At 36.3% G+C, this 24842-nt stretch overlaps 1 long non-coding RNA gene across 2 annotated transcripts; it reads left to right on the forward strand.

The window, feature by feature from the left end:
- Positions 1-17290: 17290 nt before the first annotated feature.
- On the forward strand, positions 17291-23441 carry LOC145586301 (uncharacterized). 2 transcript variants are annotated; one of them, XR_014100892.1, is made up of 3 exons: positions 17291-17636; positions 17775-17847; positions 19068-23441. It is a non-coding gene; the product is annotated as an uncharacterized LOC145586301 (long non-coding RNA). The 2 variants fall into 2 exon arrangements; XR_014100891.1 differs by having other exon boundaries at positions 17775-23441.
- The last annotated feature ends 1401 nt before the right edge of the window (positions 23442-24842 follow it).

The raw sequence follows: 24842 nt of genomic DNA on the forward strand, positions 1-24842 counted from the left end.
TGAACAACAAATGTTTCAAATTAAATGGATCAATTCCAATTGATTAGATACTACCTCATATAGTTGGAAGGTAAAAGAATGGAAATGTTCCAATTTAAGAATTATATTATAGAAATTGATTTGGCATATTGCTACTTCTTGGACATATGATGTCTTGTTTAGATCATTCATTGCACAATGTGATTGAACTAAAGGAAGAAGTTATTGCTAAAGGAGAAATAAATCTACAAGTTTAGAAGCAAATGTTGCTACTTCACAAGTAGAATCTATAAGTTTGGAAGCAAAAGTTGCAACTTTACAAGTAGAACCTATATTTCACCTTGCCTTGGTATTGGCTAGAATTAAATAAATGTTATTCATTCTTGCCATTATCAAAACACCATTCAATGTTAGTAATGACTAAGCATCGAAGATTCAAAAACGTGGAATAAATGTTATTTCATGCTTCATTGAGTCATAATGTGTTTTGAATTGCTAAATAAGTTTAAAATTCTATATGATAGAAATAATTAAACAATTTCTATATATGTAAGTTGTCTCTAAAAATGTCAATTAATTCGAATGAAAATGAAAATTGCATGCGAAAGATCCAAAGGGATGGACTTTCAATATCATTAGATTATGAATCTATTGATATATGTAATTATCATTCTAATTTGAAATTATGACTAAGTCACCATTTAGAGAAATGATGATGTGAACTCGAGGTCGAATACATATCGATGTAAGAAAACCAAAGGTTCAAAGGTTAGAGACGACAATGAAACTTCATTTGTGATATGATCACTACTTGTGCTTAGTTGAAACATAAGGGTGAAAATTTTGAAATGTTCAAAATGTTCAGTATGAAGTTCAGTATCAACTTGACGAGATAATGATTACACTACAATATGATTGTAATTGTGGAAATTTTAAGTCGAGACATGATTGGCAACACATTCAAAGTATTGCGATATGATCGTAATAATGAGAATTTAAGCCAAGACCTTGATAAACATCCAAGAGTTGTGAAAACGTTTTACAACAAACTCCAAAAGCAAACCTTGTGAAGTGTTTATGGAGGACGCTATCAATCTATATGAGATATATTTTGATAATGGATGTAAACTACCTATCTTCCAACCATTGTTCAAGGGATATACTTTTAAGATAAGCTCAAAACTAAACAAAAACTACATACGTCAAATCAAAAGTAGCAAAGACTTCATATATGATATGGATGAGAAAAGTTCTTATAAAGTCTTTCTACAAAATAAGGAATAAAAGTTGTATTAAAACGTTTAATGCACGTTCTATTCCTATATAGAGCACGGGGTACTACCACACAACCATACTTAGCACAAAATGTTTGTTGCTCAAGTAGGTGCCCTTATGGAAATTGTTCCAAAAGGTCAAGTGGGAGTAGTGTAAATCTCGAAAGAGTTCGAGAAAAGCAACAAACAAACATGGTTCAAAACCATGGTTGGTTCACCCTATGCTAAATATGCCTCCCTAAAAGGCAAGTGGGAGTATAAGAATCTTGAAAAGTTCGAGAGTCTTGAAAGAGTTCAAGAAAAGTGACTTCGAAAATCTTGAAGAAATTCGAGAAGTTATCGAATAAAAGCAACAATATGAGCATGATTCACCTCATGTTACAAATGACAACGCGTGGTCTCATTATGTGTAATGGGATTAATAACCATGTGTCGAAGGTAGTACATTCCAAGTGCACATCCTCTATTGTCGTTTCTCATTGAAAACTAAGCAAAGTTGTTGTATGAGTTTCAATTGTTGCATCAAACCCACAATGATGACTAGTATATGTAAAACTTAGCCAAAGGAATATGATTTCATATTGACTAAGAGTTCTAAAATATTTATTTTGGAACATTATGATTATGCAAGTAATAAAGATGATTTGACAAGTTATGACTCCAAGTGGTTTTAAAACCATGAAATCTGAAATAGATTCTAAGTCTGTAAGCAAGCGTATGACACTTGAATAATTTGCCTAAGTTGGGTGAATCCCATATAAGCAGAGCAGACAAGAAAGAAAAACGTTTTCTAACTAAAGCAAAGACTTGTTATAGGATTCAACTAAATCATAGTATGACTATGATTACGATGAAACCTTTACATGTTGCAAAGATCTATTAAAGATATTTAGTGATTTCTACCTTATGAGATTTGGTAGATGGATTTCAAAACGCTTTCTTGAAATTGTTCATGAAAGAAGATTTGTATATGATACAATCAAAAGTTTGGAGATCCAATAATCCTAGGGATGCCTAAAAGATCCATAATGGATTGAAGTTAGCATCAGGGAGTTAATGTTCTTAATTTTGTGAGTTAATCAAATCGTTTGATGTTCTCGTAAAATGAAGGAAAGGTCTTGTATGTACAAGATATTTAGTGGGAGCTATGAAGTCTTCTTGGTCTAGTATAAAGAGCAATTATTTATTGCTTGAAGAGTCAAGTGGTGGGTAATGCATTTTGTATGAAAACCTTGAAGAAGAAGATGAGTACATTTGTGATTCAAGATCTATATAGATAGGTCTCGAAGGATGTTTGAGTTTTGGTTAAGAAGCTTATATTGATAAGATTCTTATAAGGTTCAACATTATATTGAAAAGAGTTTCAATCCCTTGTGACATGGCACGTTGCTTAATGATTCAATACCTTGAGAAAGGATTGATGAAATTAAGACTTTGAGTGATGATCCTTATGCAATTTGCAAAGGATGCATCATGCATACCATGGACTATACTCGTCTATTTGATTCACGTGTTTTAAGAACAAGTGATGATAGATTTCAATCGAAATCCAATGTAACGTTGGAATACAAATTAGAAATTCCTAAGTTCATTCCTTGCGAAAGGGTGAAGGAAAATTATTAGTGTATGGAGATGAAAATGATTATAAGATTTAGAAATTGCAAAATTCATGTTTATGAGAATGTCTCATGAACTCTACTTACTAAACCCCTTCCATGACTAAGGTATGAGAGTCATACTAAGGTTTTTGGATTGAAGCAAGTTATGTAATTTTAGTTGTGTATGTTTTGAGAAAGCATATTACAAAAGTAAATACATTAGCTTGCAGAATTATGTTTATCAATTGAAACAAAGTTTCAATCTTATTTAATCGTGGTTTCAATATTAAATAAAATGTCCAAAAATAATTATGGATTGATGGGCTCATCAGGTTATCTATTAGATAGAGACCTGGTGTATGAAACCCCACAGGTGAACAAAATCCACATATTATTTAAGTTCCTAGTTCGAAATCATTAAAGTGGACATAAATGATTTCAATGAATGGACTAGCATGTAAGATTGATTGGATAGCTTAGTTTCATGGGCTATAGGAGCATAGTGATAAGGCTCGGTCAATCACATGGATATGCATGAATGATGCAGGATCGAACTATAGACCTACTTTGAAGTTCAAGTATAGAACTTCCGGATATATTAGTGGATTCCTTTGACATGAGTGGAACATTGGTTTCATTCAATGGATGATATAACTGTGGTACATTCTAACGTCTTCCCGTAACTGGAGATTATAAAGGGTGTTTCCCGGTTATTTCAGAAGTTGAGTGGGAGCTTTGGTTGCCATAAGATTGGATTGAGTCTACCTATTTAATTAGGAATGTGTCTTGGCCCCTTGAAGAGGGAGAATTCAGAAAATGCATGGCCGTGCTCAAATGTGTTACATAGTAACCATTTGTTTTGTAATTCTAACTCGGATTTCAAGAAATGATTTGTAGATTAATATAGATTACATAAGATGCAATCATATTATCAAATCGACACAAAATGACTTAAGGAATTTGAATATTGTGCACTTGTCTCAGACAAGTGGGAGATTGAAGGAATTGTGTCTTCGATAAGTGCAATTACTAGATATATCAAGGATCACTATTATGGAGATAATAAGTTCATTCTATTGGGGCGTCATCCTCTGCTGCTAGACTATGAGAGATGATCTTTGGGCTAGTCAAATGGCACAAAGCCCTTTAGAATGGATCCTATATTGGTCACACAACAAGGGTATTGGGTTAAGCAAGTAAGAGGCCCATTAATGGGCCTCATGAGCAATTAACTAATCATGAATTGGATTGGGCTAGCATAGTTAGATTGGAATTAGGTTTTGGGCTTATGACATGGGCTCTTATTTAGAGATGAGATCTATAAATAATATTCATGCCTAGGGTTTGTATGAAGTAGTCATAATTCACACACTGTGAATTTGACATAAAGGCAACCAATCCCAAAACCCTATTCCTCTCTCTAAATCACGGCTATCTCTCTCCTCCCCTCACGTTTGTACGGCCACCCCTTAGGTGGTGGTTCGTGGTGGTTATCGTGGTGGTTCTTGGTTAGCATGTCGCTCTTCTCCATAGAAGGTCAATTGAAGGTTTCAATTGCGACTAACTAGCATTAGTGGAGGTCTTAATCTGTGCCCGTGGACCAAGTAGAGGAATCACGTTTGGGGTTCTTTATCTCCTTTTGTTCTTGCTCGATCGCATGTGGAATCACGCTTCAAAGGTACGATTATTTGTGCTTTATGTGTTATGCATTAGATCCTTGGATTAGGTACTATATGAATATGATTCATGTTATTTCCGCTGCGTAGTACCAATAAACTCCTACACTAAATGCGTCAATTGCAATGATTGGATCCAATGGATCCTACATTTTTGAAAACCGAGCCAATCAGATAAAACAACCATCAAATTTCTATGCAAGTCCTATAAATATGGATATCCCTTTCAAAGATCTTTCCAAACGTATATTATAAGCCCAATCCCGAGTAAAATCGAAGAAGTTATGATAGAAACACTAAACCAGGCCCTAAAACTAACACCCTTGCACTCCAACGACCATATCTTTTGATTTATATAAGATTTTAACCTAATTCTAACGGAAATAGAAAGTAGACATTCAGAGCTTTCCAATGATATCGCACACGCCTAAATCCGACTTCGCAATCAAAAGTTATGGAAGTTTTAAAAACGCATTTTCGTATAAGGCAAACCGCATCGAGCGCAACTCAGTGAGTTGCGCACGCCAGGCGTGCGCAAGTCATTGAGATGTGCGCGACACCCAGCGCGACTCGGAGAGTTGTGCGCGCCACTTGACGGTGCATCTCTAAAACCCTAAACCTAGATTCCTACGCCTATAAATATGGGTCTTCGTTCAACCCTAAAGGGAACGAAAAAATCGGAATTCTGACCCTAGCATTTTTAAAACCCTAATCTCTCAAGTTCTCTTACTATCATACTAATTTTCTTCTCTCTTCCCAAATAATTTTCAACCCTAATTGAATCCATTGAAGTCTTTGGTGGTACGAAGAAGAAAGAAAGTCCATAAACGCATTAAACGGATATTTAACATAAAAGAAGAACGGTTAGTTTCCTGAGCACTTACATAAATCACTTTTCTTTTTTTGTTTAAATAACTTTAATTGGATAAATACTGTTGTTTGATCACTTTAAACAAAATTTTAATTAATTTAATCCACATAGCATTTTTGTGTTAATTAAGACTAAAATTTGAATAATTAATTGATTGTTTTATCACCTAAGTCAAGGTGACTATTGTTTATTTCTTATTCTTTTCACGAATATAAATAACAAAAGAATAACGACTTTTGCAATGCAATTCCTACGTGATTAATGCTTGTAAATAAAATTAACTAACTTAGTTTTTTAGGAGCCACGTTGCATATATTGTTTGGTAATGAAATTGTGAAAAAGGAAGAGCTAGTAGAGGTCGCACTAGGACTAGAATAGCGATTCCCCCCTAAAGGGAACGTTATTTTAGTACCCTCGCTTTTGAACTCATTTCTGGTACACGTAAACCAATTTGGGCATGGGTTAAACTTATGATTCATGCTAAATATCCCTTGAACGCTACGTGGGAGAAAGGCATGAACGAGGTTTATGAGTTTTCCTAAAACACATTGGCGACTCCTTACTAGTTTCTTACAAAAAAGCATAATGATAGGATCAACTCTAATTCAAATCCTAAAACACCATAACAAGTGTAAAGTTCTAGGCTTTTAAAGGGCCATGGGCATAGAGGAGAAGGATCTCCTACGATGGGCACACCCTCCTTACAGGATGTTAAGTATTTTTGTTTAGCTTGGGGGAACATTAGTCTTATGGAAGGGTCTCGGTAGCTAATTTTGTTGTTGTTGGATGTCCTTGATTTTTAGTGCCTTGATGATTTGTGATTGCTTGTCTTGGTCAATGATTGATGTTGTTGGATGTTGTTGTTTTTCCATGAGTGTATCATGCTTTTTCTTGTTGAGATTCTTTTGATGATGATTGCTCTTTAATGTTGAGTTGATGATGATTTTCCTTTAATCCAAATCCCTAAATCCAAAACCCTTGCATCCAAATCCCCAAATCCAAAACCCTTGCATCCAAATCCCCTTAATCCAAATTATTGTAGCTTTAATATATAGTTGTGTAGGGAATATTTCAAGCCACCCCACACTTGAGCCCCACTGTGATCATACACTTAAGCATGGTGGCATCCAAAGGGAAGGAAGCTAGAGCAAAAGAGTCACCAACAAGTTTTAGGAACTTGTAAACCGTTCACAGGGTGAAGGTTACACCCCTTAACGATCCAGGAGATCGTTAACTCCAATAGGTCTGGAACCAAGACTGGTGTTCGGGGATGAAGGTACAAATCCAACCTAAAAGAGAAATAACCTGCCCTAATAATAGGCCTCAACTTCATTCCTCTCGTATTCATGTGCGCTTTCTGACTAACATACAATCAACAGATTAACCCTAAACCTGTTTATCTATGTTGGTTGAATTTTAATGCACAGATAAAACTATTATTGGCGATCACTTGAATTATAATCATATTATCCTAAATAAGATTATTAATTATCTTATTAAGCGTGATTACAAGTAAAAATTCCCTTTAAACATGCATAAAAGGTGTGATCAAGCAACAACAATAATAATATATCAAGCAACATGATAACAACGATAATCATAATAACAATGATTATAACAAAAATCATAACAATTATAAAAATAATCATGTTAAAGCATAATATTAATAGCAAGATCTTAGGCATGATACTAACAAGATTAATAACAAACCCTAGCATGTCACTAAACATATAAAAATCAAAGCTTTAGCCCTAACATGATATTAGGAAAGAAAATAGGAAGCATCCTAGAAATCATAATTGATATTAGCAAATCACCCTAAATATCATACCAAGGAAAGCATCCTAACATGATACTAGGAACCAAAATAACAATCTTAACATGATTTCTATATCAAAAGATCAATTAAACAATTAAAGCACTTACTTGGATGCCTCGTACCTCTTTCAAATAACAAAATACACACGTTAGTAACTTCAAGGAAAATATAAAATCAAACAATTAAATTAAATAATGGAAATAAAGATTTGGGACCAAACCCTCAGAAATTATAACCTTTCACGTCTAGGGCGAAGGCAACTTCGAACTTGGCTAGGTGTGTCTAGTGCTAATGTATGAGGAATTGTGTTTGAGGGAAGGTTTAGAAAAAGAATAGAGAGAGAAAGCTTATAGCTTTAGAGAAAGAAGATTGTTGATTGTAGATGCCTGAAAAAAGGGGAGATATGACCTCTATTTATAATGAAAACAGTCCGGATATGATTAAAAAAGGAATCGGAGTTCGAAAAGGAATAAAACACGACGTTGTCGCCGCAATAGCCTCTATCGCCGCGCGACAGAGTGCAGCGCCGCGCGACAAGCCTGTCGTCCGGGCCTGCAAGACAGTTTTTGCGGATTTTGTTTTTATCATATCTTTTGATCCAGAAGTGACCGATTTGTTGTTGCATTGTTGTTTTGACAACCTTCCACAGGCTAGGGAACGCCATCTTGCCGTTGTTGATGTTGTGGTCGTGCTTCGTCGCCGTTGATGTTCACTCGTTTCTGAACAAAAGAGCTTCTTTTTTAGGAATGTTCACTCGTCTCTGAACAATGGAGCTTTTAGAGGGATGTTCACTCGTCTCCGAACAAAAGAGCTTTGATAGGATGCCCACGCGTCCCTGAGCAAAAGAGCTTGAAAAGAAATGTCCACGCGTCTTTGAACAAAGAGCTTTAATAGGATGCCCACGCGTCTCTGAGCAAAAGAGCTTGAAAAGAAATGTCCACGCGTCTCTGAACAAAGAGCTTTAATAGGATGCCCACGCGTCTCTGAGCAAAAGAGCTTGAAAAGAAATGTCCACGCGTCTCTGAACAAAGAGCTTTAATAGGATGCCCACGCATCTCTGAGCAAAAGAGCTTGAAAAGAAATGTCCACGCGTCTCTGAACAATGAGCTTTGAAAAGAAATGTCCATGCGTCTCTGAACAAAGAGCTTTAATAGGATGCCAACGCGTCTTTGAGCAAAAGAGCTTGAAAAGAAATGTCCACGCGTCTCTGAACAAAGAGCTTTGATATGTCCACGCGTCTCTGAACAAAGAGCTTTGAATGATATGCCCACGCGTCTCTAAGCAAAAGAGCTTTAAAAGAAATTTTTACGCGTCTCTGAACAAAGAGCTTTAATACTTGAATGTTTGTTGAGATCGTTCGGTTGGCTGCGAACAGGAGCTTTGCTGAATGGTTGTATCCTGTAAAAATCAAAAGATTGCCAAAAGAATTTGCTGGTGTTTTTCTTAGGGTTGACCTTAGGTGATTGACTGACTTGAGGTTGACTCAATGTGTTTTGACACGTGTGTGACTCTTATGTGATTTAATGTGTTATGACACATGTGTTAGACTCAATTCGAGGTGACATGACTCAACGTACATGACTTGTGTGTGCATTATAATGTGATTGTGCGACTCGGAAAATGCAAAAAAGCAAAACAATATCCGTCATTTTTTGTGGAGGGTACCGACTTTCTCCCGAAAAAGAAAGACACAAAAAAGAAAGAAGCAAGTGTTTGACGGTGCATGTTGAATGAGCTTAGTCAAATGTATGCGCCCATGTTGTATCTCATAGTACAAGGATTGTAACATCTTAGACTATCCTACTTGACTTGATAATAAAAGTATTTAGGTAACTTAGGCGCGGAGGCTAAGTGATTCATACTTTGTGATGCAATGATGATTATGATTGATGAGTGATGTTGATATGACAAGGCATGCTTCAGCGTTGTGTTAAGATTTCATGACAAAGGGTTCCTAAAGGTAGGATTATTTGGTCATGTATCTGTGATGTGTGTGAAAGTGATACTAAAGTTAGGCCGCAAAGGCTAAATGTATGGAAAGATATTATTTCAAGAAGAGTCAAATGATGGTGACTCTTAGGCTATGTAATCTAATGACGTAGGGATCAAGCCCCCAAGTCTAGATCTAAATGGATAGGGATGAGCATAGGAGATCCCTTACTATGATCAATTATAAACGTAAATATGAATGCATTTTTATTACGGCCGCACCCCAATGTGAGATTGCCTACGTATCCGTTAGGAATCAGGACAAACGTAGCTCTAGCCGAACCTCGCACAAGTATGTGTATGCCTCAAAGAGGTCTTTTAAGGGTTATAACGTGGTTAGGCTAAAGGTTGAAGAAGAAAGGGATAAAGGCTCAAGACCCTACATAAGCCCCCAAGGTGTGCAACCTTGCTTTTGAATCTTTGTATTTGTATGCTTGAGGTTTCCTCACTTTTCAACTCTTTTCTTTTATATTTTTTGCTCTCTCTCTCTCTTTTTTCGCTTTGTCATTTTTTTTATTTTGATAAGTGTGGGCAATCCCGATCATGCGGTCTATCACTCACTTGGCATTCATGTTTCTCAGGCACGGTACCCAGCACTCGATAAGAAATGCGATCCGAGACGTGTTCTTATCAAAGATATTTTCATATCAAAGACATTGGAACACTTGCCTTTTGTACACTTTTATTGTTTTTGCTATTTTAATCTTTTGATTCACTCAAGCTTTTGTTCTTTGAAAATTGCATAAGTTACACGCTATCCCATCCGAAGGTTAGGTAGATGTGGGTTGAAGAAAGAAAGGTATATCGTTAGACGAAACTCAAAGTGGTTTATCAAGAAAATATTGTATATATGAAGGGTGAAAGGTATAACATGGCTACAAGAGGTGTCTCTAATCATGGGTATACCTTGTGCTTAGTTCGAAATGGACTTTTTTTTTTTTTGGGCAATGCAATGCAATGATCATATGCAAGGAAATAAATGCTCATTTTATTAAAGGGAGAAAAGAAACATACAAAATAAAAATCTAAGGAAAAAGGTACCTATTGCTAGACTTATTGGGGAAAGGAAAATGAAAAAAAGAAAAAAAAGGTCACGAAATCTTGTCGCTGAAGGTCGCCTCGTGTCTTATGCTTTATCATTACTCGGACTTCTTGTCGTTTAGAGGTATGGGAAGCTTTTTATTGTCAATTAGATGTTGGATGACTTCTTTTAGCTTCCAACAGCTCTCAATAGTATGACCCTTACCTTGATGGTATTTGTAGTGTGCATCTGGATTCCAACTAGGTAACCTCTTCTTAGGTGCGGGATCTTGGATAGGTCCAAAGGGAGTTATGAGACCTTTAGCATGAAGTCGATCGAATGTTGTGTCATAACTTATGCCAATAGGTGTAAAGGTTCTCTTTTGCTCTCGTTTGTTCATGGCAAGAACCTCATCCAAGTTAAATGTACTAACGTTGTTTGAGTGGGTAGTTTTGGAAGAAGAAGGATTGTCGTTCCTCTTTCCTTTCCAGCCATTGTTATTATTGTTACTATTCTTGGCCTTCCTGTTGCTAAGAGGAACATTAAGGTGATTTGAGTCAATGAGGTCTTGAATGCGATCCTTGAGGGTAAAACACTTTTCGGTGGTATGACCATGGCCTCTATGATATTTACAATAAGAGTTTGGATCCCAATTGGGAGATTGTTTCTCAAGTGGTGGGTCTTGACTGGGGCCGACGGGATGAATGAGACCTTGATCATGAAGGTAGTCAATAGCTTCATCATAAGTCATTTATGTTGGTGTGTATTCTTCAATGGTCCGTTTTGCCCGTGGCTTAGGAGCATTGAGTTCTTCATTAAATCCCTGGTGAGAATTTTGTTCGATAACCATCATCCGATTTGCTAATCCTTCTAACACATTCAAGAGCATGGCAATGACATCTTGCAGTTTTCGAACGTCTTCTTGTTAGACTTGACAAAATTTCCCCGATATTATCTAAGAAAATTCTTTCATCCTCCTCAATCATGGCCACTTCATTAATAGAGGTTATATAAGCTATCTTGATCGTGGGCTCACCTACAGGTGTGATAAGGAGTGACGGATCAAAGGATGTTTGATCTTCTGCGATGGCTAGAATCTCGGAAGTTTTATTGTCATTGATCAGGTCTTGAATAGCTTCTTTGAGTTTTCAACACTCCTCAGTGTCGTGACCCTTTCCTTGATGATATTTGCAGTGTTTATTAGGATCCCACTTAGGTGGCCTGGCTTCTGGAACTGGGTCTTTGATAGGTCCTATGGGCATGACCAGTCCTTTGTGGTGTAGCTTTTCGAAAGTTGTTTCATAACTCATACCAAGTGGAGTGAACACTCTTTTAGACCTTTGGATTCGAGGTTTAGAGGTATTCATAGCATGTACTTCGTTAATGGGAGAGGAAGAAGAAGGATGGTCGTTCTTCTTTCCTCTCGCACTATTATCTTTCAGAAGGTCATCTTCAACGTTAATGCCTATATTATACACAGCTTTGAAAGTATTCAAGTTGTGTTGGTATTTTAAGTGCTTTGCATATTTTTCTTAAAGGTTCTTGATAAACATCTTTATAGACTCTTTTTCAGTAGGGACTTCGACCATGTTGGCAGAAGTTTCCCTCCACTTGTTAAAGAAAGAAGTGAACCCTTCATTTTCCTTTTGCTTTAGCATCTCCAGTTGTCTATGGTCTGTTTCAACTTGAATATTACACTTATATCTATCAATGAAAGCATTTACAATGGCATCCCAAGTTGAGATTTTCTCTTTGTCAAGTGAAAAGAACCATTGTCGACACACAGTTTTGAGTGATAAAGAAAACAATGTATGAAAAATTTTCTTATTTATCCCCTTAATGTTCATTATTGTCTCAAACGCTCTTAAGTGGAAATAAGGGTTATCTGTTGCCTTGAACTTAGGGATGTCACTGGCATTGAACTTCTGCGGAAGAAGTTCCTTGTCCACTGAGACCCCTTGTAAGCTAATGTCCTGGAATCTATAGTCATTGGATATTTTGCTCAAGCTTTCTTGCATGAGCTCCATTTGTTGTTGCCTTACAGGGTCATTGACTTGAAGGGTTTAGGCCTTCAACACCTCAATCACGCTGGCCATTTTCTTCTTAAGCTCATTGACTTCTTCTTGACTCGCCATTATCTTCTTAGCTTTTCTTTTCCGACTGACTGGTTTATCAAAAAGTAGTATTTGAATAAAGGTGTTGTCCTTGATTAATCGTCCTTCTCTCCTTGACCAAGTACTGTGGAAAGGAAAATTAGGGGTAAGCTTTTTTATTATTTTTGGCTCAAGCTTTATTCAACATGCAATAGATGGAAGGAGGTTGGCAGAATGTGAAATGGAGAAAGCATGTAGAGAATGGAAAGATGATGTAGATGGAGAGATATAGAAGAATTAGGAATAGAATGGACCCCCAATTCAAATGACGAAAAGGACGACTTATGCATGAACCTAAGACATGGTCATGGTGTTGTATTCACAAAGTGTGTGCTAATAATAGTGAGTGTAGGTGAGATGTTAAGACTTGTGTCATGACCATGTGGCTAAACTATGTGACTAGACTCAAGAAAAGACTAAGTTAAGACCTCACATATATGCATTAAACTGGACAGGCTGTGGTATTTAAGTCATAACTTTTGATCTGTGACTCTGATTGGGACGAAACCAACGCCAAATTAAAGATAAACTTGGGGCTACAGATCCATATGTTGTACAACTCGTAGTTCTTCTTAGAACTCCGGCTATGACCAAAACAAGTTGACGCTTGTGCATCATACGGGAATAAAAATCCGGGTTGACTCAAAGGAACTATGACTCGATTTTAGACATATTTATTTGCTAAAATTAATTAATCAATTAATTAAGCAAAGTATTTTAGTCTTTGGTTAGTTTATTTAATCATATTCATAATTACAAGTCAAACCAAACGGTTAGTTTAATCACATGTAAGTATGCACAAGCAAATAATGCACAAGTAGTCAAGTAGTCACAACATGATGCAATGAGTTTGCAACCTAACCATGGCTCTAGTTCTTTAAAGTTCAGGATATGGGTTAGTCAAAGAGGGTCCATGGTTATGAGTCCGGATGCACCGCGCGGAAGCCTTACCTTTGGAAGGGTTGGCGCGTGTGGATGGGACCCCGCGAGTTAAACTCGCTTCCATGGTTTAGTGAATTCAACATTCTCGGATGTACCCTTTGTTGCTCAGAGCGTTCAATCAGGTAGATGGAGCATGAATTCCCAGAGGGTTATGTCCATATGTAGAACACATATGGGTTTCAGAAAAAAGAGAAAAACTCAATCAGGAAGTAGAATCGAGCCAACAGTGCTAAAACTGGTCGAAATTAGAACTCATATTTCTGGCTCGGTATTGGAAGAACGCAACGCCAGCCAACAGGGACTGTCGCCGTGATATAGCCCTATCACCTGGCGACAAAATTGTCGCTCGAAAATAGAGCTATATCTTCGGCGACAGGCTCTGTTTTCTGGATGCCAGTTCCTACATGCCTCAGCAGCTTTCTGTGTTCTTAAAATTTTCCAATTTTTCGCAGCATTATTTCGATACTAGTTGTGAAAGATATTCCTCAAATTTCATACGTGTAAAAATCCTATGTTTTTTACTCATTACGGATGGTCTTTCCAATGAGATCCTTTTTTATGCATATGACAATAATGTTAATCAAAATTATGCACATGAAATACTTAGAACTTTTCGAGTCTCATCCACTCATTCTAAATAATTGCCAAAATAAATTTTAGGAATTGAAATAGAAATCCTCCCCAGTGGAGTCGCCAAAAACTGTAGGGAATATTTCAAGCCACCTCACACTTGAGCCCCACTATGATCATACACTTAAGCATGGTGGCATCCAAAGGGAAGGAAGCTAGAGCAAAAGAGTCACCAACAAGTTTTAGGAACTTGTAAACCGTTCACGGGGTGAAGGTTACACCCCTTAACGATCCAGGAGATCGTTAACTCCAATAGGTCTGGAACCAAGACTGGTGTTCGGGGATGAAGGTACAAATCCAACCTAAAAGAGAAATAACCTGCCCTAATAATAGGCCTCTACTTCATTCTTCTCGTATTCATGTGCGCTTTCTGACTAACATACAATCAACAGATTAACCCTAAATCTGTTTATCTATGTTGGTTGAATTTTAATGCACAAATAAAACTATTATTGGCGATCACTTGAATTATAATCATATTATCCTAAATAAGATTATTAATTATCTTATTAAGCGTGATTACAAGTAAAAATTCCCTTTAAACATGCATAAAAGGCGTGATCAAGCAACAACAATAATAATATATCAAGCAACATGATAACAACGATAATCATAATAACAATGATTATAACAAAAATCATAACAATTATAAAAATAATCATGTTAAAGCATAATATTAATAGTAAGATCTTAGGCATGATACTAACAAGATTAATAACAAACCCTAGCATGTCACTAAACATATAAAAATCAAAGCTTTAGCCCTAACATGATATTAGGAAAGAAAATAGGAAGCATCCTAGAAATCATAATTGATATAAGCAAATCACCCTAAATATCATACCAAGGAAAGCATCCTAACATGATACTAGGAACCAAAATAACAATCATAACATGATTTCTATATCAAAAGATCAATTAAACAATTAAAGCACTTACTTGGATGCCTCGTACCTCTTTCTAATAACAAAATACACACGTTAGTAACTTCAAGGAAAATATAAAATCAAACAATTAAATTAAATAATGGAAATAAAGATTTGGGACCAAACCCTCAGAAATTATAACCTTTCACGTCTAGGGCGAAGGCAACTTCGAACTTGGCTAGGTGTGTCTAGTGCTAATGTATGAGGAATTGTGTTTGAGGGAAGGTTTAGAAAAAGAATAGAGAGAGAAAGCTTATAGCTTTAGAGAAAGAAGATTGTTGATTGTAGATGCCTGAAAAAAGGGGAGATATGACCTCTATTTATAATGAAAACAGTCCGGATATGATTAAAAAAGGAATCGGAGTTCGAAAAGTAATAAAGCACAACGCTGTCGCCGCAATAGCCTCTATCGCCGCGCGACAGAGTGCAGCGCCGCGCGACAAGCCTGTCGTCCGGCGCTACAAGACAGTTTTTGCGGATTTTGTTTTTATCATATCTTTTGATCCATAAGTCCAAATAAGGCATATAATATGTCGTTGGAAAGCTATTGAAGTCTACTTTGCAACGCAATTAGAATCAGATTAAAAAATTTTGTAAATCAAAAGATATTGCTGAAATAGTGGGACGGTATCAGTTTTGGATAGAGTTTCGTATTCCTTTCATATCTTTTTCGTTATAGCTCGGATTTAATATTATAATATATCATTGGAAAGATAATTTCAAGATCTATCCAACCATATAAGATTTGGATAAATATTTTGAGACACGAAAATAATATCTGACTATCTTTGAACATCTTTAAATTCGAATAGAATTAAGACTTAAAAAAAGGAAAGTTTTTATTCAATTTCAAACTCTTTGATTTTATCTTTTTAAAAAGGATAATTAAGATATTTTAGAAACTCATAGAAGCTTCTAATAAATCCTAATTAGTTTAGGAATAAGATTAAACCTTTGGACCCTCCACATGATCATTGGGTCGTAGGTAAGATCCGGTTCGAGCCCAGTTTAGTATTTTGGCCATAACTTCCTCATTATTCATCGGAATTGGGCTTATAATATATCGTTGGAAAGGTCTTTTCAAGCCCCATCCAAACTAAACAATTATCGGACCCTTATCATGGACCAAACTAAACTGGACTGCACGTTTTTCACAAATAGGGTAAGAAAAGAATTATTTTCAAAAATAGAAAGAAGAGATATTTTAATAAAAACATCCTCATCACTAGACTTTTCACACTTTCGCTTTGTTCGATAATCAAATGACGTGAAAGGTATTCATCACTGGGTTTGGTTTTGGGGAGACACATTTGGGTGTCTACAAGTTGATTTTGCTATTTCGAGTGTATAGTTTATTTTGCTATATTGTTGTTTTGTTTTGATTTTGTTATTTTGTAGATTAGTTTGATTTTGTTTCTTTGTCTTTTTATTTTTATTTTGCTTTCTTATTATTTTGTTTTGAAGTTACTAACCTTTTTCTTTGTATATAGTTCCATTTTCTCTTTTTCATTCTCATCACTTGGTTTTGACAATTCATGCTGATGCTTGATTGTAGCTTCATGGAGGTGGTATATTACCCTGCTTTTCTTAGCTTAGGTTGGATAACTCAGTGAGATCTTTCTTATTTCTCCCTTTTCTTTCATTGTTTGCATAGAATAGGATTAATTTAGAAAGAGTTGAACGGTACGAGGATGTTTGCTTTGTAACACCATAGGTGTTTGGGGTCATTGGCGATGTTGTCGAATGACCACTTGTATGACGATTGGGATTTATATGACATGCATGCATCTTTGCACTTTTCTTTATCTGTTCCTTTTCTTCTCTTTTCTATTTTCCTTTTTCTTTTCATTCTTTTCAAAAAATGCAAAAATACAAAAATATGATTTTGAGGCTTTCTTTTCGTTTTCTTTAAATGTTATGCTTATGTTTTGAACATAATATCATCCGAACTTTACTTTTGAATGAATGGTTTCCTATGTGGTATCGGTGTGCACGGTTTGAGAGTATGTTTTGTTGATTTTAGGATAGAGTATACTAACGTAGACACCTAAAAATGTCTCCCAAAAGCAAACTCGATGATGAATAACCTTTCACCGCCGTTATTGGTCGAGTTGAGTATCTAATCTTTGGAGTGCTAAATCCATATTTTCATTCAATACATTTCATAAACCAACCCAATTTTTAGCCCACACTAATGGAAAAATTGTCATTTGTAACGGGTTATTTGTAACGGGCAAGGCTATACCCGTTACATTAAATATATTCGTAACGGGCAAAATATTGTCAGTTACAAATAGTTATTTGTTTGTAACGGTCACCATGTGCCTGTTAAGAATACGTGGCCCAGCCGATGAGAGTAGCCCATTACTTATAATACGGAGTGTTAGGGTTTCTCATTCCAGCCGTCAAACCCCTCATACTTTCCTCTCATTTCGCTCAATCTCTCTCTCTCTCCTCCTGATTCACTCAATCTCCTCCATTTCACCACCCTAATTCCCAAATTTTACCTCTTTCTCTCTCCTCCGAATCGCATCAATGATAGAGGACCCAATTCAGAATGTCTTTTGTACAAATTTCGTTACCCAGAAGTGGATATGGCGGTGATGATTCAAGGTCAAGAACATCGCAGATTCGCAGTTGTGGGTGGTTATTTCTTTTCGATTTTTTCAAGCCAATTAAATTGGAGAAATCCGCTTCTTCTTCAAGAGAAAGCGAGCAATCAAACCCTAGTTTTCTATCCTCCCAATAGCGAAAATGAGTATTTATTCTCTTTTTCTCTATCACTCCTCCATTACCGTCCATTTCGATTTTGGTTTTCTTCAAGTTTTGCTTTAATAGCGGTTGAATTTAATTTTGATAATTGTTTTTTTTTTTTTGTTTGGGGCGTTTGTTACAGGCATTTTTCGTGATTTTATACACAAGAGGCGTGCCACTGGTGGCAAGAAGAAGGCTTGGAGGAAGAAGTGAAAGTAAGTTTTCTACCTTTTCTCGATTATTTTCAATTTATTCTTTTGGGTTTTGATATGAACATCTAAATTTTCAAGTTTGAAATTCTAGGCTAGATTATTTTTCTGTGCAACTGAATCTTTAATATTGTTTGGGTAAGTTGATTGAATATGTTATTGTGATATTTATGTTACTGAAATGAGAATTAAGTAGTGTGCTGAAATACTTTGACGTAGGGAGTTAAAGCTTGTTAAGGTTTAGGGAAATTGGATTAAGGTGCTCCAAAGCTTTCAATTTCTGTATTCAAAATATTTGTCATGCTTGTCTTACACAGATTAGTAGTTTATCAATTTGAATTCTACAAAATTACTTTGTTTATGAATTGACTTAGCTCACAATATAATCATAAGCTACCTAAATGTCCAAACATGCTTAATAGAAGTTCCTTTTGCACACTGGTAATGTATCTTCCTCCGTTTTTCCTCACTTTGTGCCCAATTAGTGATACTAGAAGATAAAAGTATAATATATAATACAATTGAAAACATGTAGCGTTGTAAAAAAATGTTGTACAGAATGATCAATTGATAGAATTTTCACATGTTGTGATTATTATGTATGTATGGTACAATGCTACACTATGCTGAAACTCTAAATGTATTTATTCTGCAATTCAATCAATCAATCAATCAATCAAAGCCTTAATCCCAAAAGTGGGGTCGGCTAACATGAACCAAATTTGATTATTCCGTGTAGTCATCAACATAAATCTTTCTCCTCCATCCCTTACGATCCAAAACTTCATCCTCACGTAAATCCATGCACTTCATATCCTTCCTCACTCCTTCCAACCAAGTCATCTTTGGTCTCCCTCTTCCTCGTTTAATCCCTCCATGGTCCCACTCTTCCACTCTTCGCACCGGTGCACCCTCGGGTCTCCGTCTTACATGTCCAAACCAACGCAGACGATTTTCCCTTAATTTATCTACAATGCCCGCCACACCTACTTTCTTGCGAATAACCTCATTTCTGATTCTATCTCTTAAAGTGTTTCCACACATCCACCTTATTCTGCAATTGTACTAGCTATTTTAGCTCAAGTTAATAGTGGTTGTAATTTGAGTCTATTCTTAGTTCCTATCTACTGCTTACTCTGTTGCTTAGTTCTTGCAATATTTCGTGTAAATGCTTGGAAGTTAATACGATTATTAATGAATTGGACTCCATAAATTTCTCAATCAAGAAAGCTTCAAAGCTGGTCAAGGAAATCGGTGGACATGTCTCTTCAACACTACTCAGCTTATATCTTTGACTGATTATGTTCTAGCATTTGTTAACCTTTTGAGCATCATAACTAGTTATTATGGTGCTGAAAAAGAATGATCAAACTGCCGACCTTTGCCAGGCAGCTGATGACAATGAGGATCCTAGTTCCACTTTGGTGGCTTCTGAGTGGAGGAGGGACCAGAGATCAGAGAGGTTTAGGACAGGGCAACGATGGCACTTTTATTAATATAAAAACCGATATTGCCAATGAGGTTCTTTGCTCAGGTACAGATAAAAATGATAGAAGTGGGTCATGTGAGAATGGTCTAGTTAACAATCTGGGTCAAGGAGTTGAGGCAGTTGATTTGAGGAATAACCCTGGGAGTCCAGGTTTGGATTATGATATGGAAGAAGGGCACCTTGATTCTAGAAAGAATAGTCAATCTTCATAAACTACTATTCAGATCAGCGATTGTTACAATTAAGATTTGCTTTAGCTCTCCTATTAAGTTTGAGTTATTAGTTGGTTTTTTTTTTTTTTTTTTTTTTTTTTTTTTTTTTTTTAAAGGGTAGTTTGAGTTATTAGTTGATTATATATTAATTGTATTCTATATTTTTATAAAATATAAATCTCTCATTAATTTGCTGGATTTTTTTTTTATTTGATCATACACTATTTGTAACGGGCAGATATTATACCCGTTACAAATAACATGTTCCGTTACGAATAACGGGGTTATTTGTAACAGGCAAATGCCAGTTACAAATAATAGGTTATTTGTAACGTTTCGCCCGTTACGAATAATTACTTATTTGTAGCGGGCGGTTGCCCGTTACAAATAACATTTGCTATTCGTAACGGCCGCATTCGTAACACTCACAACCCATTACGGATGGGCTATTTTTGCCCGTTACGAATAGGCTTTTTTCCACTAGTGTCACTTCCCAAACCATAAATCACTTTTCACATTTCGTGTACACATCACAAAATCGAGCTGAACTGATTTTTTGGCCCTATAATTTTGATCCAATTAATATTTGGTTGGATAGGCCTTTTAATAATTTTTCCAACGATATATCATAAGCCCAATTCCGATTTAAAAAGAAGATATGAGCCAAACATTAAACTCGGCCCAAAACCAACACCCTTTCACTAAAACGGCCATATCTTAACATCTACAAATGACTTTGACCCGATTTTAATTGGTTTGGAAAGTATACTTGATAATCTTTCCAATGATGTATTATATGTCTTATTCCGAGTTACGGATCAAAAGTTATCAAAGTTTTAAAAAAGCGTAATAAATTGGAATTATCGCGCAATAGCTAAAATGCTGCGCCACGATGCATGCCAACGTGGCACGGTGTCTTGTACCGTGACACGGTAATTTTCACCGTGTCACAGTGCTTTCTCGTGTCTATTTCATGTTTTTTCTCACGCGCTTATAAATCTGGACGCATTTTTAGACAAATTATACACCGCGATACGGTGTGCTTCACCGTGCCACGTGGAGAGTACCGTGTCATGGTGCCCAACACCGTGTCACGGTGCACAATTAGGGTTTTTCTGCAGCTCTTATCTCTTCTAGGGTTTCGTGCATCCCCCTGTTCGTCTCCTCAAAAAATACAAACCTGATTTCTTCAGTTTCGGGAACCAAAAATCATTTTCTCTCCCTCTACACCAAAAATCATTCTCTTCTCCCTCTTTAGCCTAAACACTAGCATTCTTATTCTTCCATAATACTTCCCCTAAGCACTCCAAGGAGTCCATACTTGACTCGATGTTTCGTCCTTAAACCAAGGCGTGAAAGGTATAATTAACTGAGGCTTTGGACCAAATCAACTCTACTTTTAATTAAAATTAATTTCCATTTGATTTATATTTTTATTGAAGTTACTAACAGCTTATTCATGATGTAGCAATTTAAAGGAGCGCGCGAAATGTGAGTAGTTAATTAATTTAATTACTTATTTTATTTTAATATTGCTAGTATCAGGATTAGATTTATTATTATTTGATTTGACTAATGATATTATGGTTAAATTGCTTCCAATAATGTTAATTTTATTATATTTATTGATCACCATATTGCATGTTTAAAGGGAATATGTAATTGAAAATCACGCCTAATAAGATAATTTAGACAACCGGCTTAGGTTCCTTTTTAATTTTGTTATTTAATCAAAGTGATCACTACTAATTAGAATAATGAGTTGCATTAATATTCAACCAATTTAGCCTGTAATAGTTTGGAGTAAATTGAATCTTTGTTTGCATGCCTTTGAGATCGCAGGAAATATTTTTTTACTATAAGAATCGAGTAGAGGCTAATACGGGCGAATGTGACTCATGACTCACTTCGTACCATCATAAAGATCCTCCTTTCTCGGTTCCGAATCATATGGAGTTAGTAATCTCATAGAATATGAATGGGGTGTAACCTTCACGGGTCAATCGTTGTTGCCAATTGTTGTCCCTTTATTATGGTTGCCTTTTATGATCCGTGAACGGTTTACAAGTTCCTTAAAAACTTGTGGGTGGCTCCCTACTAATCGTTATCCCTAATCGTATATGTAAATTCCCACTTCATAAGAGTGCCAAGCACATTCACACATGCTTAACGTAGGAGTACTTCAAACTACGCCTACAGTAGTGTATTTAGAACTTTTGGGACCTTGAAGTCGGATTCTAAGTGTTTGTGGTAAGTTGGAGTTGCTCCCTTTGGTGAATTTGAAACTAATAGTGAGTTATTGCTACAACCATATGAGGTTTCATTCTTTTCAAGCCTTATACATATTTTGCATGAGCGGCACATGGATCCTTAACTATTGTATTCTTTATCTAGAACTTGACTCTTGTCTTCCGAGATCGCGACCGAGCCATTTAGGAAGGACAAAGGCATCTCTTCGGGGTGGTGATTTTTCCTTTTCTAGAATAGTTTCTTATTTCTTTATTTTGGGTTTTCATTTACCTACTTGCTAACCATTTGAGTCATAAACCTTCTTTTCAAGCTATATTTTTAGATTTTAAGCCTTTTATTTCATTCTTGTTTCCATTCTTGGTTTTTGTGAAGCAATTGATCATTATTGTTGGTGATTGTGCTGGATGAGTTTGAATATTGGTTCTTATCATGTAAGCAAGTTTGTGTTGTAAATATTTTGTGAATAAAGGCAAATGCCAAGTTGAAAAAGCCGTCCATAGTTAAAAGAGGCGAGGACATTGCAGTAAAGTGAAAAAATTAAAAAAAATGAAAAAATTAGAAAAAGCAAAGCAAATTCAAAAGCTTTGGCAAAAGTGAATAAATGTGAAAATTGAAAAAGTTCAAAAATATTTTGATGTAAGTTTATTTCTCCCTATTTTAAGCATTGAGGATAATGCTTTTTTTAGTTTGGGGAAAGCGTTCTTACGCTTTTTGTATATATGTTTGTGATTTTGGCTTTGAATAAGCTAGGGGGTGTTGGTGTTTTTGTTTGGTGAATGCTTGATTATGGTGTTAAGGATTGATGATGAGTGACATTTATGTCACTCTTAGGGTAGGTTTACTTCGTAGTTTTATGCTCGTTTTTAGGTAATAATGCTTGATTTACGTGCTTGTGTGTCAGTTTAGAGAAATGCGTGCTTTTAATGGTTTTCATATTATTTTATTCATTTCTCGGCAATTTCTCTTGCTTTTTCGTTTCTTTGACTTGTTTTGTAGGTGTGTCAAGTTTCCCGGGATTCAATTATCGAGGAGGAAGTTTAAGTGTATCCAAGGAAGTCAATGGAGCCAAATTCGGGAAGCCAAGCAAGCTCGGCCAAGCATAAATAGCCCAAGGTAGCAGCCTTCGCAGCCAGCCCCGTGGCAGCCCAAGCCACTGCGGGCGCGGCCCAGGCCACCGCGGGCGTGGCTGCTGCTGCAGCAGGCGCGGGACGCTGGTGAGCTCCCAGCCCTCCTCAAGCGGTAGATGCCTAGGAGAAGCCAAGGAGAGGGTGCGGCCTTGGACCCCACGGGCGTGGCCTCCAGCCCCACGGGCACGGCTCTTTGGCCACCACGGGCGCGGCATTCTGGGTCTTTCTCGCGTTTTATTTCGTTTTTGCTCGGTTTTTGGGGGATGTATATATATTGTACGACCTCCTTAAGGAGAGGATCATCTAATTTCTTAGTTTTCTTACATTTTCTCCTTCTTCTAGATTAGGGTTAGATTAGGAGCTTGTCTCTAGGTTTAGCCTAGGATTAGAGTAGTTTAGAGAGAGAAAGTGAGGGTTTCACAATTGTTGAGCTTGGATCTTGAAGAGGAAGATTGATCATCTTGCTTGTAGACTTTCACCTTCAATCAATGAGAATCTCTAACTCTCTCTCCTTTATTTTCATTGCTTTTTTTTTTATTATTGTTTTTGTTGTTAGTATTGCTTGTTAATCATGTTGATTCTTGGTTATTTGTAAATTAATCTTGTTATTATCATGATTAGTGAGTAATTCCCCCATTAAGGGGATGGTTGTGGTGTAATTGGATCTTGAGCATGTTCTAGGGTTTGGAATTGATTTGTTTGTGATTAAAGTCTTTATATGCTTGATATTCTTCAATCTTCTTGCAAAATGCATGTTGTTAGTTGATTGGGAGTGAATTATTGTTAGAAGATGCGACAGCGGACCTAGCAAGATTCATTTGTATCGATTGTTATTTGATAGCACCTCCTAGTATATGGTTCTAATGTGACAACATAGAGGTTATGTTAGGAGAAGCCGATTGACCCCGACAGGTGGCTAGATTAGACCTGACTTCGATATTCAAGCATGTTTAGTTCATAATTAATTCAACTTTCATGCCTTTATTTATGCTTGAGTGAATGCTATTCTTAAACCATTTCCCTTAGTGTTTTATTTCTTGTTTTAGTGTCCTAGGTTTTAGTTTACTTTCCCTATTCCAGACTAGCTTAGTTGTTGATATATAGCATTTGGTAGTGCTTAACTATTCCCTGTGGTTGGATCCCTCTTCTTGCCATATACTTGTATTAGGTTAGTTGAGTGTTATAAATTGTATTTGATCTAGGGATAGACATTTAACGACGCATTTATTCCCTTGTCAATTGATCACCCTTTGCTTCACAACTTAGGTATACTATCAAATTTTAAATTTTAGTCTACCTTCACCCTTTTCACCCTTACGTTACAACCCTTCTCAAGTCTTTTTAACCTTTGTAATTGAGTCACAAGCTGGTGGAGGGAGATGTGAGTCAAGCCTATGGAGCGGTGTGCATAGTCAAGATGTCGAGTAGCCCTAAAATCTCTTGTTTTCCGGTTCCTTCGAGGAATCATTGAGATGCTTATTAGAGGTGGATTTGAAACTAGTTGGGAGAAGGTGGTAAGATTGTTTGAGATGAAGGTGAATCGTGTTTCATTAGTTCTCTATGCTTAGCATATTATATGTTTCAATCAACCTTCGATATCTTGGAACGTGCATACCCTTATTGTATAGAAAGTTGTTTATTCACTTGCATTTGATCATTTGTAAAAGTCCATTTTAAAAGCTATTTGTTTGAATTTTTTATTTTACTTTCTTTTTATTGATTTTCCTCATTTTTACCTTAAGATTTATGGGTCAAACTATTTGGATACCCTTACGAGACCTCACTCGTCCTCATTGGTGACTGAGACACCTAAAAATGTCTCCCCGAAACCAAACCCGATGATAAACAACCTTTCTCTGCCATTATTGGTCGGGTTGAGTATCTAATCTTTGGAGTGCATAATCCATATTTCTATTCAACATA

This window comes from Chenopodium album, chromosome 16 (assembly GCF_948465745.1).
Source record: "Chenopodium album chromosome 16, dcCheAlbu1.1, whole genome shotgun sequence".
Lineage (NCBI taxonomy): Eukaryota > Viridiplantae > Streptophyta > Magnoliopsida > Caryophyllales > Amaranthaceae > Chenopodium > Chenopodium album.